The sequence below is a fragment of the Haliotis asinina genome, chromosome 8 (assembly GCF_037392515.1).
Source record: "Haliotis asinina isolate JCU_RB_2024 chromosome 8, JCU_Hal_asi_v2, whole genome shotgun sequence".
Classification (NCBI taxonomy): Eukaryota; Metazoa; Mollusca; class Gastropoda; order Lepetellida; family Haliotidae; genus Haliotis; species Haliotis asinina.
Window position 1 is genome coordinate 51,489,709 of NC_090287.1, and position 19,098 is coordinate 51,508,806.

Here is a 19,098-nt window from a genome sequence, read left to right on the forward strand (position 1 = left end):
GCATTTAAGTACTATCTATAAGAATCAGAAGTTGCCATGCAAATCATTTCATCGCGATTATTCAATGCTTCAAAGCACGTGGGGAATGTGTTGGAGAAATTCTAAACTGATACGGCACAGAATGCCAGAAAATGGCCGAACTATTCCAAGCGTGGAGGAAATGTTGGCGATTAAGATATTATACACAGCAAACTCTTATCACCACCATAACAGCATTGCACCTTGGGCTTTTTACCGATGTTCTAGGATTCTTTTAGAAGTTCGGACTGACAAGAAAGACTCATGCGAAATAACCTGCAAGGTTGACATAACTCTGATATGGGGTAAGCGCAGTTGTTTTGACCGATATGTGAAACTGTCGAGGCCTTTCGGCAGCTGTAACGTTACGCTAAGAAATGCACGTGGATATTTTGTAGTTCGTGTCTCAGCCAGAACGGTAGTTAAAAATATCAGCCCAAATCTTAAAAATACCAATGTTACGTTCCATACATATTGTCTGTTTATCTTATTTCCATACACGATGACGGTTGTACACATCGGATACATTCTTTGATCATGACGGATCGGTTCTATGTGACGATTCTGTTTCAGAGTTAATGGGCTCTGTTCGTGGAATGTCCTTGATAAGAATGTATTAAAGGTAAGAATGCACTGAAGGTATGCTCTTGGGTTTGTGTGCGAACGTGTTTACTTGCGCGTATGTGTAATGCTGCAATATTCCAACTGTATGGTGGAGGCACGAAAAAGTCTTATCAAGACCCAATGATCCAGTGATCGATGATGCTGGTATTCCATGCCGTAAGGATACCGTGACACGCAATGTGAGTCAAGGAACCTGATTGGCTGATCATTGTGGTCGACGTACAACCAGCATAGATTGCTGCGTAACCCAGAATCCCCCAGCGTTCTTCAAATAGATGAACATGCTCCAAAGACTACTGATACTTGTCGTTACCCTGCCTGATGTTCGACATCAGAGATAAAGGTTTTCGAATATTAAGATTCTTCACTACACCATTCAAATGTTATTTGAGGTTGAAGCCATTAGCATAGTCGCCTTTTATAGAAAGCATGGGATGCTGAAGGCCTATTCTGCCCCAGGACCTTCGCGGGTCCCACGCCGAAGAAGTAGCGTTCGATTGACAGGAGTAGTTATTAAGTAAGTTAGGTTGAAGGCTGCACATTCTTCTCTCTTCTATAATAATTGTTTAATTTCTGGCATTGAGTAAACTTGGATAACAATGAGAAGACAAAGGCAAGATAAATGATTTATGGATGACAACTTATTTATCCTATAACTGTAGCATATACTTTGCCAGCCATTAATTATCTTGTCTTTACCGTTTCTTACGATCTTCTAAATAGTCTTGCGAATATTTCGAGGAGAAGGTTCAAAATATGTCAGTTTACTCCCACGCATTGGATATAAATACGAGGACAGAACTAAGATTAACTGGTAAATATAAAGTTAACTATAATCTCATTTGTGGCCTATAGATTTTGATAGAACCTAAAAGGGAGACAATCTATACTTGTCAAATCACCCCAGACCTAAGTTGAAATCATCTCTTAATTTATTCTCAAGGGATCTGGAAGACAGATCGAGACAGCTTTTTCTGTCAACTATCTAAAGAAGAGCGCACGCGCGACGCGTTAGTAATGCCACGGGTCAAGCATGAAGTACCATAATGCATCGAGTCGCACAATCAGCGAGCTGACTCCACGAAGCGGATGCGCAAAGAACACCAAGTGGTTGCAAGTGATAACATCCCTCACACACGCACTCATTTCTTCTGAACATCGCAGACGTTTTTTACTACCGAGAGTATTTTGGAGGTAATTCGCAAATAGCCGAGTATTTGTTTTCTGTAAGCAAAACATAACCAGATCATTCGCGCTTAGGTTATAAATGTACCATAAAATATGAAATGCAGACTTTGACAAATAGACTGAATATTCTCTGGGGTGTATGTTACAGTCGGTATTTACAGGAGACTTGACGTCATCCGGGGCATTCCTACAATGAATTAGATCTTTAACTTGCTGTTCGATTCGGTGCATGCTATTTCACCAACATTCCTATTTTATGTTGTGTACGGTATCTATTTCTCTGATGTATGAAACATTATAGCTACTGTGATGGTAATAGAGAGCGTGACATCAACGATAATAGTGGTATTATGCATAGTGTCAACAGTAAAAAATTCGATATCAATAATAACAGGAAGCACGGTATCACTAGTGATAGGAAGCATTGTATCAGTAGTAACAGTAATAGGAAACACGGTATAAATAGTAGAAGCAACAAGAGACACGATATCAATAGTCGTATCAAGCATTGTATCAGTAGTAATAGGAAGCATTGTACAGTAGTAATAGTAATAGAAAACTCGTTATCAATAGTACAGTTAATTATATAACAAATGGGACGATATCAATAGTGACAGGAAGCATTGTATCAGTAGTAATAGTAATAGGAAGCACGGTATCAGTAGTAGAAGCAACAGGAGTCACGATATGAATAGTCGTATCAAGCATTGTATCAGTAGTAATGGGAAGCACTGTGCAGTAGTAATAGTAACAGGAAGCTCGTTATCAATAGTACTTGTAATAGGAGGCACGGTATCAATTGTGATAGGAAGCATTTTATCACTAGAAATAACAACAGAAATCACGGTATCAATAGTATTAGTAATAGGAAACACGATACCACTAGTGATAGGAAGCATTGCACATTATCTTATATGGGATTAGAGCCTAAATGTGACCTGATTATTATCTCCACCCTGATCGCGAATATATTTATGGACAAACCTAAACACAAAATGTATCTCCACCCTGATCACAAACATGTATCGCCACCGTGATTTCCGATATTCATTTCCATCCAGATCACAGACATTCATCACCACCCTGATCACTGACATTCATCCTCACCCTGATCACAGAGATTCTTCTCTACCCTGATCACTGACCACCATCTCCACCTTGATTACTGGCATTCATCCCCACCCTGATCAGACACATTTATCCTCAGCCTGATCACAGACCTGCATTCAATCCTCTTCATCTCGTTCCCAGCTACACGACAGGGTCCCTCACGATCTCACAAAATGGATGGCCAGGATAGTGCTAGGGGAAGAGCACATACCAGAGGATTCACACGATTACTAATCTTCCCCTGTCTTCAGACGACCATTTCGTATTAATCATGACCTCAAGTGTACCTTGGGTTTCAGCACCAGCATTGCCTGGAGTAACGGTCTTGGCGCACAAACTCTGATTTTATGTCCGTTTCTTCGTTTTGCTTAACGCTGATTTGTGAGGTCATCAAGCAAGGTATTGCACACGTACAGTCCCTGGAATGCGAGACGGTTTAAGGATGTTGGAGAGTTATTTCGTCAATGTCTCATGTACGCACGTCAAATATTTTTATGTATATGAATATGAACAAATCATAGATCAGCAGAAATACATGTTTTGTAAGAAACATGGTGCATAGTTGGCATAAAGTATTATAGGAAAAATAAAAACACGTATGTAGTGTATTTCTGAATACGATCTAACAACATGCAAAGTGATTGACTTGTCACCGCATGTATAGCCTGCCGTGTTTGGTATACCTTTTTAACAGTACTACATTTTTCACTCAAGCATGGGCAAAGCATAGCTGTAGTTAAGCACCCGCACAGTGCAGTCACAGTGTATTATCGTATCTTTTATTTAAAGGTGTGTGTGTGTGCGTGCGTGCGCACGTGCGTGTCCTGTCTTCTACAGTCCGGAAGCTGTACATTGACTACCGACAAGATTACGGATTAATTACAGCCTTTCCTTTCCACCCTCATCAAAAACATGCATCTCTACCCTTATGCTTTTGAAACCGAACTACATATGTTGAGGTGTTTGGCTGGATGCAGTATATGGCGTCTCTCTTAGCATGTCTAGTTCCGTTATACGTTATCATAAAGTTAGACAAAGCGGGCCCATGACTGGTGGACTGATGGTAAGGTTTTCGTAAATCCAACGATCAACAGGACATTGTCACATTTCAGACCAAATTACTAAATGACTGATGAGAGTGTACCATCCAAACGTGTTATTTCTCAGTACTTACAAGATCACATTTTGCGCTTATTCAATCCTTCCATACCAAGATACAAAAAACTATGAAGATCACCCATTCTTTAGACGGACGACTCCGAGGCAAACTACTAAAGGTTCTGTAATGCCTTGGGGAAGGTATGTGAAAGTTGCCTTTGTCCCGTCTTCTCAGAAAAGAGCAAATAGTCTGTCAGGTAAAGACAGTTAAGACTTGGCCTTTTCTTCTTTTCGCCGACAGGGGGCGATAAGGAAAGACCGGAAGCCAGCACAAAGATTGCACGTGGAGCTCGTGGTCAGCGGAAAGGGCAGATTGTTGTGGCTACGCTCGGCAGTCCAGGGTCACTTCGTTACAAACGTCCTGCCGAAATAAAGATTCATGTACCATATCACTAACAGAGCAGCGGGGGACCTAGCATGATAGGCAATTAAGCCAAGTGGAGTTGATTACTTAAGGCTCTCGTGCAAATCATGTCACTCTCAGACGGTATTTGATGGACTCGGTCAGAATGTCTGACGCAGAGAGAACCTTTGTCTGTGACTTGAACTTTTCTCTTCTTGACTAACTGTTCAGGCAGTTAATGACGACTCGCCTTTAACCTTTCAGGGCAGGACCATCCGGTGTAAAACTCCCATCCTAACGTCGTGTGAGTGATGACACCGACGCCAGACATGATCAACGTGAGAAAATTGTTACAAACGACCAACACCATGTTGCACCGTCTACACTGTAGCCGGCAAACTAAAACCAGATGTAACGCCTGTGTGACGTGGTGAGATACGTCACATGACGACTACACGAACGATCGGTCTGGAGTCACCTATTTGTTCCGGACGTTATAACAGTGACTTTTACTATACCCACCGCTCAAAATGAACTGTGTGATCTATGTTAATGCGTCAGTTTGCCAGCATGGTCACGGGGGGTCTGCTCAGAGAAGCCACTGATGAGTTTTATGTGTGTGTTTGTATCCAGAGCTCTGGAAGATATGTGGTTTTGTGTCAAGGGCAATAACTCTTTACATCACTACTCCATGCCACAAACGTATATATAAATAGATAACCTACTAATGAACTCTTCCAATAGCTTAGACTGGCATGGGTCCGGTGAGTTGGCCTGGTGGGTAACGTGTTTGATCGCCACACCGCAGGTCCGAGTTCGATTCCTACATGGGTTTGATCCAGTCCTTGACCATACTGCTGAAACACTTCTAAAAGCGGACTGGGGTCATATCACTCCGATCAATATAATGCACTTAACATGACACTGCTGAAACGGATAACAAGAAGTTCTTGGGTGCTATGATTCATTCAATAAATTTGTGGATGTTTTGGTTGGTCATTCTTTTGTCAACACGTGTTTGTACATAATGTATGTTTGACAGAGATGGTAGACGCCATAGGCGACTTTCCCCCTAATCTACACACACGTAATTAAATGCAATTTAAGATGTTCAATGAATTCATTTCATAAATACCACATATTCTTCCTACAGAGTTACAAACAGGAACTGGTGTTCGTATTCAAGCTATGTACATCGATGCTCATGAGGTCAGTCACATGATGGTCAGTCCAGACTTCACACACATGAAACACACAACCAACAAAACACATTTCTCAAATGTCGAAAAATAGATTTACCGTACTATAGAGCAGTTATTCATTTGGCTAAAATCTGAACGATGTTAAGAACTCATCTGCACTCTCTGGAAACGTTACATCGAAATCGAGATGACGAGATGGCCAAGTTGAACAATGAATGACGAATGTATGAATATTTAAATATCAGGCTGCACATATATGACTCTTCATGATGAAATATTGGACTACGTTAAAACTTCATCAATATTCTCCAGAACTGCACTGAATATCTAATTAACAACACCTGAACACACGAATCCGTCTCTTTGGAAAGAACAAAGAACCTTAACTGCCATCATATTGAAAGATTTATGACTCTGTTTTTCATGTGATACTGCACGTAATTTACAACAGCTCCCGATATGCAGGTGTAAAAATCTGTTTGCTTTGATATTTTACAAAAACATATTTTGTTGATGCCATTAGCTGTGCAAACAAACAAGTAGTTTGTGTCCTGTGTATTATGGGGCAGCTGATTAATGTATGGATATTATAAGCCTGCCGAGAAAGAGGATTCTTTGATCCTCACACGATTTATCACGCTGTAACTGTCGCCCCTTTAAGAACGTTTATTGTCGCTTCTGTAAGACCTCCGACGTCAGATATCTCTGTCGGTGTAGATGCCGTCTCCGTTTGTGCGGCCATTTTCCAGTTCCAGTTGTAATGGCTTGCGTTTTCCAGCTTTAACCAGTTTTCATTTACGACATTTCCTTAGGCCAGAAAGAACCGTTGTAGACTTTGACCATTACGAAATTGCCAGTTTGTGACAAATTTAAATGTAATCAGTTATCGTGGGCACTGACTATCCAGGTTGACAGAACTAATATACGAGGCACCTGATACTTGGTTATACGCCGTTCTGAACTGTTCCAGGCAAACAGATTGGCGAGTTTTCTTCATTTTCCACAATTGTTCCATAATGTGTCAGGTAATTCCTTGCCATTCTATGAAACGGCCTTTGGGGAGCGGAGATGCCATAATTCCTGATTACGCTAGCTCAGCGGAAAGGCTTTGTATTGAGACATAAACGCGACATTTTGCTAACGATCAACAACTCCTCCTGTCAGTGAATCACCCATTTTGGATTACGTTACGTTGTCATAACTAACGTCCAGCTGCAATGACAGAAATCTCCTTGTATTTGCACTTACTGAATCCAATGAATTTGTGGTAAGTTGGCACTGACACAAAAAAAAATAGCTATTGGACAATCATGATGGTAAAGTGTCAGCACTGGGCATGTCAGAACTGTATTCTCCAGATAGCTGTAATTCTTAACAGAAATTCCTGAAAAAGCGTCCACGTGAATGTCATGTGAGGCAAGCTTAAACTATAATGAATAGTACCGGGCCAAATGCTTTTGGTTATGCATGATCAACAGGGGAGAAGCATGTGAACAGAGATGTTATGCAACATTTCTTTTGACTTCATTTGTCGATATTGAAGCATCACGAACAACGTTATTTTGCTGCACATCTGTCTTAAAGTAAATATGTTTCACGTCATTAGACTAAAACAGGAACGAATTCTGCATGTAAATGCGATATGGGTGTGTATGTATCTTTTTTGATCACTACAATGACTTTCAGAAAGTTTTGAGACTCCCCGTTTAAACAAAACCAAAAATTCTTCAAACCTGTTCTTGGATGGCGGAATCTATCATCTGTGCAGTCTCTTACAGGGATAATGTTATAACCATAGCCGGTTTAGTTCAAAGCATTGAAGAAGGTGCAGATGTGGCAGGACTTCGTAAATGTGGTTTCAGAGAACCTAATCTTTTGTTGCGTTTCTTAAGTTTCCTTTTAAAGGGACCCAAAGTGTATCCGAGTGGAACTCTGATGTGGTTTTAGCATGGCCAATGCAATGACAGCAACAACTACATGAGAAATGGTTCAATGGACACCTAGAGGTATCGATAATCAGCGATCTATTTATGTAACATTCACTCTGAGAATACCCCTAAAGCCACAATCTTTCTTATAAGGCTGAATAAATTCTATTGTCTATTGATAAGCAAAGTTATATATCCATACTGAAACGACCTTGATATATTAAACTTAAATGTCCCGCAGATGGTCATGATGTGTATATTGAGGGAGTTTAAGTCTTTATCTAGTAAGTTTGAAAAGTTTGGGCCAGTTTTAGGGTTTATATGTTTGGAATCTACAATCACGCCAAAGGTGTGCATTTCATTCCCGCACACTGTGTATTTCTATGTATATACATTGATTATAGTGATGATAACATAAGTAATAATTATCAGTATCATAATGGTGATGAACAATAACAATAATGGCAGCAATAAAAATACCATTAACAATGTCCCTGATATTGTGCTGCTTAGTCGATGAAATAAAGGCACTGGCACCATCACATGGATAGTACAGTGTCTCTGTCCTTCTGAAGAGAGGTAAAGAATGGAGGGGAAACGTGTGAGAAGGAGGACGAGAGAGAGACACCTCCCCACATGCACGCCCAAACCCTGTTCTTCAAATAGCATTCACAATCTAAACCAAATATTAAAAAATTCCTAATGCTAATCATATTGCCTTATACATGTGGCGATTGCGACATGACCACCCAGGCACTCTGCCTGCCCAATCATCTTCCTCTAGGTATTGTGTCTGCGCATGACCGCAAATGACTCTGATCGTCGCCAATATGGATGATGTCAAGACTAAGGGATATCGTTAAAAATACCTGTATAATCTGGATTCAGTGAAGTTATTCCGAGATATTAATCACAGAGGTGATTCCAGATCTGTGAGCTTGACGTTTGAAAAATGAGTCTGAGATGAAAGATGCGGGTCTGGGACGAAGCGATATTTGTTCACATGAGGTTGTAAGGTCATGGACTCTCACAGTTTTATTGTCTATGCTCATGAAAACATGGACAACATGGACTTAGTGAGCGTTGTAACTGTCGTGCGACCCTTTTCATTAGACGTTCCAGTATGAAATTAGGCATTTTTTTCCAATTTTCAGCAGAATCCATCCAAGATACAATTATTATCCGTTTATAAGAATTGGATCAATATTTGACGAGAAAACAATCAAGTAAACGTACATTATTGTTCAAGGGTCCATATCTGTTATTTCCAATCAGAGTTTACAAACAATATAGCATAATGCATTTCATCAGCATAAATCGAGCAGTGTCCTTTTAGTTATACGATAAGGACGATAACACTACACATTTTCGGATTAACAATAGAGAAATATATGAATAGAAATGTTATGTCGCATTTCTTTTGACTGACATTTCACACCAGCAACGTTATTTCAGGGCACATTTTTTCTTAAAGAATACGTTGCATGTCCTTTCGCTAAAGCAGGAATAATATTCGCTGTAAGACTTACACTTTTTAGCATTGTCCGACAGTCAGAAAAATATCTGGAACAATTTTAGGTTCCATTGTAGTTGCCACGCGTATAGCATTTCCAAGTTCAATTTTAGGTTTGATGTGGGTGTGCTTGTATGGTTTTGTCATGTCATTACATTGAGTTTCATTCAGGAAATTTTCAGACTCCTTTTTCACAAAAAACTTTCCCTGGACGGTGGAATCTATCATGCTTAAACTAGATACAACTCCTCACAGTACTAGTGTTAAACATAGTGGTCTTTGTTCACAGGACTGACGTGGGAGGACTCTGTACAATGACGTTTCTAAAAGCCAGATCTTTGTGGAGTTCGTGAAGCTACTTTTTAACAGTTTGCAAAATGTTAAGACGCAGCAAACGTAGCATAGATTACAGTTATTCTTTATCGTAGCTCTGTCTAGATTTCTTAGAATATGGACACAGAAAGAACTGTAAATGGGATATGAATGTCAGCGTCATGTAAGTGTTTGTTTTACATGTTTCCAAAGCATCAGTTTATTCACATTTGGAAGAAACTGGAAACTTATAAAAACCAAGAATTGTATGGGTGGTTTTCTGTCATAATCCTTAACCAATGACTAAAAACTGTATGTATCCGAGTGATAGTGTGTCTGATGAGGTTTTAGCAGGAAACTCACACCTGAGGCTTTAATGGCAAAAGCAATGACAGCAACTAAACTGACCGGCAAAAGAAAGTATACAAGGTTTTCAAGAGGTCATTATGATTGACCCAGACAAGCAAGTCACGCAGACATTATGCAGTGGTGCAACTCAGTCTTTGACGTGTGTTCAGGGATCAACACCTGTAATTTGGGTCAAATACATGCCGAAGACGTGTAGCCACCATGTATCGACTGAGACGATGATCAAGGTAATTCGCCGCTGATAACGTTAACGCCAGGAAACGGTTTCTCAAGAGTAACATCCTCAAATGCCTCAGTTTTCAGCTGGTGTTGTTGCTCGCGGTCTCCCACCTATTGGTCTAGGTCCCGTTTCACAAAGCTTTATTAGGACTAAGATCTCGAAACATTTCTCGTAGCATTCAGATCTCATGAAATGTTCTTAGGGATCAAAGGCTAACCAGAGCTTTGTTGAAACGGGAACGTGTCTTGTGTCTGTTCCGTCTGAATGTAAGGTTGCAGCAGTCTAGAGACAGCCGAAGGTTCTTGCAACATTGACGTGTGTCAACCCCATCTTGAGCATACCTATGACCTTCTCACGTTCAACTTTTGTACCCCCAGTGCTAGTGAAACTCTGGGAGAGGCCCCAAATCAAGGTTTATACACTTTAACCCTTCAACGTTTTATTCACGACGTGCACGTGAATATATTTTGCAGGTACCTACAAATATATTTCTTTAAAACCTTTGGTATACTTTCTTTTGCCGGTCAGTTTACATAAGAGAGAGTTCCCGAACACTTGGTGTTACAGATAATCGGTGATCATTTTCATTCTCAGAATAATCATAAAGCAGTTATCGATTTAGTTTTTTATACCATTGTGGTCAAGTGAAAGAAGTGATACAGCTTGCGAGAGTCTAGAGCGAAACATCGCATCATATTAAGATAAACAAGTTGTAATCCACACAGTATAACAATTGTCTTATCAAAATCCAACTAGGGTCCATGCAGATATGTCCCCATGGTCTCTAGTATGGTTAACCATCTTCAATTGTTGGCAATCTATAGCCTGTTTTCTGTATTCTGTATAGTCCAAATTGTGCTATTAGTTTTAACTTCACACACAAGTTTTAATTCGAACTGTAATATTCTCGTTTTTTATAGTTGATGACAGATTTTATCAAATATACATATTCTGTATAAACGTCACATGTTCTCGTCACGATATGGCTAAAATGTGACGATGTGACGTGAAACTTTAACTCACTCATTCACTCACTCACTCACTCCCTTTGGTTATTATTCATGACATCCAATGATGACAATCAAACATATCAAGGTTGAAGACTATGACTATTGCCCACAATGCGAAAATATATCCTTCCTGAAATGGCCTCGTTATATTAGAGTTACAATGTCGCGTAGCTGGACATGGTGTAGATATTTGGGAAGCTTTAGAGCTTGTATGTTTGGATCTTACAATTAAGGCAGTGGTTTGAATTTGATTCCAGTTCGTTGTGTTTAAGTTTACATAAAATGATAATAGTGATGATAATATCACTGATGATAATTATCACAATGGTGATGAACAAGAACAATTAGAACGATAACAATACAACAAAGTAACAAACCGACTGAAAATGTGCTTCTTAGTAAACTAATTAAAGGTACTGAAAAAGAGAAAAGAAGAAAAGAGCCATCACCAACGATATTGAAGAGAGAAACATCACCCCACGCACACCCACAACCTGGTTTTCAAACAGCGACACAATCGAAACCAAACATACAAATATTTGCTAATACTAATCATAATGCTTGAGAATATGATTTCAACATGCCAAAATTAATCACCACATCACCGCATCTTGCCAGCCCTGTCACCTTCCCCTAGCTATAATATTCGGCAGTTCTGTGCATGACCGCAAATGATTGCAACTGTCGCCAATACTGCTGTTGACAAGACTGTTGCGTACTGAGACAAAAATCCCTATAATTTGGAATCAGTGTGTTTATTTCCAGATATAATCACAGAACTGCTTCCAGATCTGTGAGTTTGACGTTTGAAAAATGAGTCTGAGATGAAAGATGTAACGAAGCAGTGTTTTGTTAAGATGAAGCTTTAAGGTCATAGACTCTCTCACAGTTCTATTTTCGATGGTACGGAAATAGAAGTTCAAAAAATGGCTTTCATAGAGCGTTGAGAGGGTCCTGAGATCATTTTCATTCAAAGTCCCCCATTATCGACTGATATTTAAATTGGCGCAGGTCGCGTTCATCCAGTCTCAAGCACATCTGATTCTGAGCTAATAAAATCATTGAAAGCATAAAGCAAAATGGCAGTCCATCCACTATACACGTCTATCGTGATATTACTCCTCCTTGCCTGCATCCCAGACCGTCAGAAAATATAATAAAAGAGGCATCCTACTAAAGCAAAGAATAAGTTAGGACTTGTAGATTGCTTGTACACTGAATTTAAGTATTATTCAGTTTGAATGTTATCTATATTTTTAGATGATAATACAGGATGAGTTATTTTTTATTACGTATGAAGCCCACAGGCTCATATACATATTAGTAATATACATCTTCGAAACAGGCATATAAACATGAAACAGTTTTTAAAGGATTCAGCATTTACCTGTCTGCCTGAGTTGTTTTTTCCTTTAGTTACATCCCCAATGGGAAATATCAGAGCACATATATGTGCACGTGTGTCGGTACTGCATTTTTATAAATATAATTCTAATACTAGTTTCTATTATTCTAACCTTTCTCTTATTGTGTTTGCATAACAGATAAAACGGGCTAGATTAATTATGTCTTCAGGTTTGTTTAAGGATATTTTAAATATATCATATTTACTTTCAAGTTGTCAAGCAAAAATCTTTGCGGAAGATCTTTATAAGCTTCTTCTAAGTCTACTTTACACACAGGACAATTTCTTTGAGATACATCAAATATTTTGCAAAATCTACGGTATTCTTTAAACGTAATACATCAGCTCTGAATTTGACCAATACTTTACGGAATTTATAATCCAAAGTTAAGGATAGATATCTCTCAGGTTCAGGAAGACTCTTATATTGTGCATACAACGTGTAACGTGAGTTTTTTCAAGTGTAGATGTCTAATTTTGATAAACCGTATTGATCAAGCGTTCTCTAAGAATGTGAATAAAAGCACACGGATCACCGACTGCTTGTGAATACCAGACAAATCCAAAGCTGTGCGAGCAAAGTATATGGCCGATCTCAGACGCCCACGTGTGGTACTCAGCTATGTCTAGGTACTATATCATATTATACACGTCCATCATACATTGCCATTAACCTAAGCCAGTATTTTATCGTTCGAACGTAGGAATTAGTATAAAATGTGTGTGTGTGTGTGTGTGTGTGTGTATGCATGTATGCATGTAAAGCTTGTTTTAAATCCCGAATCTGAAAAAAACATACATACATACATACATACATACATACATACATACATACATACATACATACATACATACATACATACATACATACATACATACATACATACATACATACATGCAATGCTGAATCTAGAAAAGAAAAATCTGGAATTTCAAATTCAGGATTTGAGTCCAGGATGTGAAGTAAAAATTCAGATTCGGGATTCGAATCCCCAATCTCGAATCCCCAATCCCGAATCCGTTTCTAACTTCATGTTGCTCATACCTCTCACCCATGCAAGTATATCGCCTGAATTTGGTTGTCATTTATTTTTAAAAAATACTTCCAGTGGTATTGTTCCTAATTTCCTTACGTTTATAGTTAATTTCATTAAAGCCTTTTCACTACGGGACCGCTTGCCTGAGACTACAATCACATGTGAACACAAAACCTAGAGTAATTTCCATAGTCTATCTCTGTTTACAAATTAAATCAAAAGCTTTTTTAAAATCAATGAAAGCCACGTATATCTGTTTTCTTCTTCGACATTGTTTTTTCTCGATGATGACGTACAATGTGAAGATGTAGTAAACAACTGAATGGCCCTTCAGAAAAAAAGCTTGCGTTTCAAAAACTTTATCGATAACATTTGCCCATTTTGTTGTTGTTTTGGACAAATGTATTTTCCTTTGCGACGAAGAAGTAAAATGTTTCCCATCCCATATGACTTCAGCAACCGCCATACCATGACCTTTATTACCCGTATGGTGAAACATAATCAGTGTCATAAATATCATACAGCTTGTTAACCTTTACCTGAGCTACTCTACATATGCATGACCCGGGAGGCCAAATGACGCAAACGGCAGGTCGAGTTAGCTTCATTAAATAGGGGAGAAGAGAATGTTATAAATGTTGCTTTCGTGCAAAGAATACATACAGCGGAAACATGACACCATCTGTAGTTTTTGTTATAGAACGTTAGAACATTGCTGACAATTTCTCAACACTGAGATTTCAAACGGCAGCCTCTTATGTCTGCTGTAAACAATCTACTGACAAAGGTGCACCCCTTCACAATGATAGACCCAATCAGTTGTGACACAGTCGCGCAATTCGTTAGTATTCATGATCAGATCAAGATGAGCAAGCTGTATGTGCACATGTTCACTTATCACTTTTCCCTAGCGACCATTGTTTCTTCATTGTTCATTGTTTCGTCGTGTGTGACGTCAATGAAAAGGGCCGCCATACTTGCTTACTGCGTTTTATCGCAAAGATGGAAATGGATAAAATGGGTAAAGAAATTCTTAAAGTGTACCATTTGTGCCCTACGACTTAAACGAGTGTGAAATTACGTATTACCCGATCGTAAGCGTGTAATAATCTCTAGTTATGCCACCTCTGTGACGTCATTCGACGTTTGAAACGCTCTTAGATTTTTCACAAATGGGTAGTAGTTTGTGACTTATACACGATCTTGAATCAACCTTCGAAAAATTTTACACAGGGAATAAATGAAATTATATTTCAATATGAAGACAAGTGAATAACAACGATCTTGAACCAACATTTAAACAGTGTATCTATTTCTGTTCAGGTATCTTTATCTATTATATTGTGACAGTGCACAGTTTATCATTACATCATTATGTATTATCATTTGCCACAAAGTTCACATTCATTTTGAAGAGTTGCTTCTATTGAAATGTCACTTTATTTTGCTTTCATGTCATGTCTCAAGCTGATGTCACACACTTCGAAATTCGGTGGGATAGTTAACATAAACCATATACCATTGAACGTGTCAGCTTAAAACTCAATTTACTTTTTATTGCACCAGTAAATGTCTTAATGACCACTCTATTGATATCCAAACCACAGCTGTAATAAATCCATTCTGAATTACAATTGTGTCACGGCCATGTGATATCAACGGTAGGAACAAATTTGACATCCAGACCGACATTGTGAAACATTATACCTGTTATACGTAAAAGCTCTACCGTTTGAGATGCTAATTCCCCATCAACAATGTTTTTATTAGATTACTGTTTATTATCTTTTATGTATATGTAATTTATGTATAGAACACGTACTTGACCTCACAATAAATGTTGAAACATCCCCTTGACTGATCACTGACTTAAGGAATTCTACATTCTGTTTTAAGGACTTAAAGCTGTTATCTAATAACGAGCCGGGTAACAATATCTCCCATTAAAGTTTATTTATAATGTACAATCGACTGATAACATAACAGGTAATAAAAGGGTAACTGCATTTTACTCTGATGAAAACAACAACAAAAGAACAGTTATTGAAATTTGGTTACAATTTAACATGGAATCTGAAAGGAATACACAATCTGAACATCAAACCTGAACATCAAACCTGAACATCATCAATGCAAGAAAGCACTGCCACCTTGACTACGCGATTTATCACACTGTTGTAGATGACACAGACTGCATAAACCACCACAAGTGACTACATCAGTACCACCTGCACCGACCCTCCACACTGAGATTCAAATTTGGGGATTTGAAAACATACTGACTATTGAAAGATTACGCCTAAAATTCTTTAGATGCAGATTTTGAACGAGATGATCTCTGAGTTGAACCTGGTGTGCAAGATAGTCCCGAAGATATTCGATGTGTGTCAATGCCATTCTCCTTCTGAGGCGTGGTACTGTGTTGATGGCGTTGTTTTGAAAATGGCCGTGTCATCCAGGAAGACCGGGAATGTTGTCATCTCCATGTATTGCTGCAATGTTGCTAAACGCGGGACTATGTCATTCGGACTGTAATATATACACTTAAAGTAGACATGTGGTTAAGCGTAGAAAAATTAAATGGCTGTTGACATTTTGCTGTAACCATTTATTTTCAAAGAGAACGGGTAGCACGTAAGGGTGCCACGATTCAATAGAGGTGTCAGTCAACTAAATGTGTGTGATTTCCTTGTTCGTAAGATCAAATCCTAAATTCCATTCGAATAATGATCTTTTCTCTTTAACATATGCTCATGCACAGGAATGACTCCAGTGGTCAACACCAGCGACCATAGGGATGACTGCAGTGGTCAACACCAGCGACCATAGGAATGACTCCAGTGGTCAACACCAACGACCATAGGAATGACTCCAGTGGTCAACACCAACGACCATAGGGATGACTGCAGTGGTCAACACCAGCGACCATAGGAATGACTGCAATGGTCAACACCAGCGACCATTGGGATGACTACAATGGTCAACACCAGCGACCATAGGGATGACTGCAGTGGTCAACACCAGCGACCATTGGGATGACTGCAGTGGTCAACACCAGCTACCATAGGAATGACTGCAGTGGTAAACACCAACAACCATTTTGATGACTGCAGTGGTCAACACCAGCGACCATTTTGATGACTGCAGTGGTCAACACTGGCGACCATAGGGATGACTGCAGTGGTCAACACCAGCGACCTGTTTGCCAATAATGTAATCAACATGTCATACTATTACTCAAATAAATGATATGAGACTTCAACTAAATTTCTGCCATAGATAACACGTGTCCTCCCTAAAAGGCCACCAAAGGATCGTGATACATGTGTTTGTATTCAGATTATGTACATCAATGCTTTGAAGTCAAAACTGGTATGATCTGTCCAGACTATTATATATACACCAGGTTCATATATCTGGGACTGAAAAACAAACTTACAACAAAGAAGGCACGTCTCTGAAAGGTCGAAAAATCGACATACAAATTGAGCAGTGATTGTCATCTTTATTGGTCGAATTTTTTGCTGTTCGAGACCATCGGTGTCTCATAACAGAAAGTTAGAACTTTGTTAAGAGCACATCTGGAAACTTTACATCATGATCAAGTTTGACAGACTGACTGACTTGGTTTGGTTTTTACGCTGCTTTTAGCAATATTCCAGCAACATCACCGTGGGGGACACCAGAAATGGGTTTCACACATTGTATCCGTGCAATGATTCGAATCCGGATCGTCGGCTTGACAAGCCAGCGCTTTAACAACTAGGCTGTTCCACCGCCCTGGAGATCAAGTTCGAGATGATATGAAGTTCGAGATAACCAAGGGTCAGTGTCCGATCATGCCACTGGAATACTAGATCGCATGAAAGACTTCATCAAAAGTCTCCAGAACTAGTTGACTGACGGCTGGCTGAACGCGAGAATGAATCACTTCGGAAAGAACAAAGACACTTTATGCACCCATATTGACTGAAATATACATATATGCGCATAATTAACAACATCTTCCGATATGCAGGTGTAAAAATCTGTTTGCTTTGATATTTTATAAAAACATATTTTGTTAATGTCATTAGCTGCACAAACAAACAAGTAGTTTGTGTCCTGTGTATATGGGACAGCTGATTAATGTATGGATATTATAAGCATGCCGAGAAAGAGGATTCTTTGATCCTCACACGATTTATCACGCTGTAACTGTTGCCCTGTTAAGGACGTTTATTGTCGCTTCTGTAAGACCTCCGTCGGAAGACTGACGTCAGATATCTCCGTCGGTGTAAATGCCGCCTCCGTTCGTGCGGTCAGAAAGAGCCATTGTAGACTTTGACCATTACGAAATTGCAAATTTGAGACAGATTTAAATGTAATCAGTTATCGTGGGCACTGACTATCCAGGTTGACAGAACTAATATACGAGGCACCTGATACTTGGTTATACGCCGTTCCGAGCGGTTCCAGACAAACAGACTGGCGAGTTTTCTTCATTTTCCACAATTGTCCCATGATGTGTCAGGTAATTCCTTGCCATTCTATGAAACGGCCTCTGGGGAGCGGAGATGCCATAATTCCTGATTACGCTAGCTCAGCGGAATAACTTTTATTGAGACATAAACGCGACATTTTGCTAAACGATCAACAACCCCTCCTGTCAGTGAATCACCCATTTTGGCTTACGTTACGTTGTCATAACTAACATCCAGCTGCAATAAGAGAAATCTCCTTGTATTTACACTTACTGAATCCAATGAATTTGTGGTAATTTGGCACTGACACAAAAATAGCTATTGGACTATCATGATGGTAAAGTTAAATGTCGACACGTTTTTAAGCACCACAAAGCTTGTCAACACTGCATTCTCCAAATAGGCGTAACTCTTAACAAACATTCCCGAAAAAAACAACACGTAACTGCCATGCCAGGCAAGCTAGATATATAAATAGTACCTATGCTTTTGGTTATGCATGATCAACAGCGGAGAAACATGTGAATAGAGATGCTATGTAACATTTCTTATGACTTCATTTGTCGATATTGAAGCATCACGAACGTTTCGTGGCACATCTACATCATAAAATCATGTTTCACGTCCTTGATTAATATTTCCTTTAATTCCACATTTTAACGTTGTCGATGATCAGAACTATATCTCGAACATATATTTGTGTTTTATTGTAGTTGCCAGGAGTATGTCATTTCAAGTTCAGTTTTATTTTCGGTGACGTGGGTGTGTATGTATGGTTTTGTCACATCATTTCAGTGAGTTTCATACTGGAAATTTTCAGACTCCCTTTTACAAAAAGCTGTTGAACTTTCATGGACGGGAGAATTTATCATGCTGTAACTAGGCACAACTCCTGACAGTGCTAATGTTAATCATGGCCGGCTTTGTTCACAGCACAGAAGGAACCAACGTGGGAGGACTCCGTACAGTGACGTTTCAGGGAGCCTAATCTTTGTGGTGTTCATGAAGCTCCTTTTTAACAGTCTGTCTGATGTTGAGAAACGTAGCTTAGATTAGAATTACTTTTTATCATAGCTATCAGCTATCTCTAGATGTCGTACACTATGGAAACTAAAAGAAAAGTTGTTTAAACAATAGAGCATAAATGTCAGTGTCACGTAAGTGTGTTTTCAACGTGTTTCAAGAGCATCATTTTATT

The 19,098-nt window shown here is 39.2% G+C and overlaps 1 long non-coding RNA gene across 1 annotated transcript; it reads left to right on the top strand.

The window, feature by feature from the left end:
* The first annotated feature begins 247 nt into the window (after positions 1 to 247).
* Positions 248 to 16,379, top strand: LOC137295369 (uncharacterized). The gene is made up of 3 exons (XR_010957561.1): positions 248 to 323; positions 592 to 640; positions 16,199 to 16,379. It is a non-coding gene; the product is annotated as an uncharacterized lncRNA (long non-coding RNA).
* The last annotated feature ends 2,719 nt before the right edge of the window (positions 16,380 to 19,098 follow it).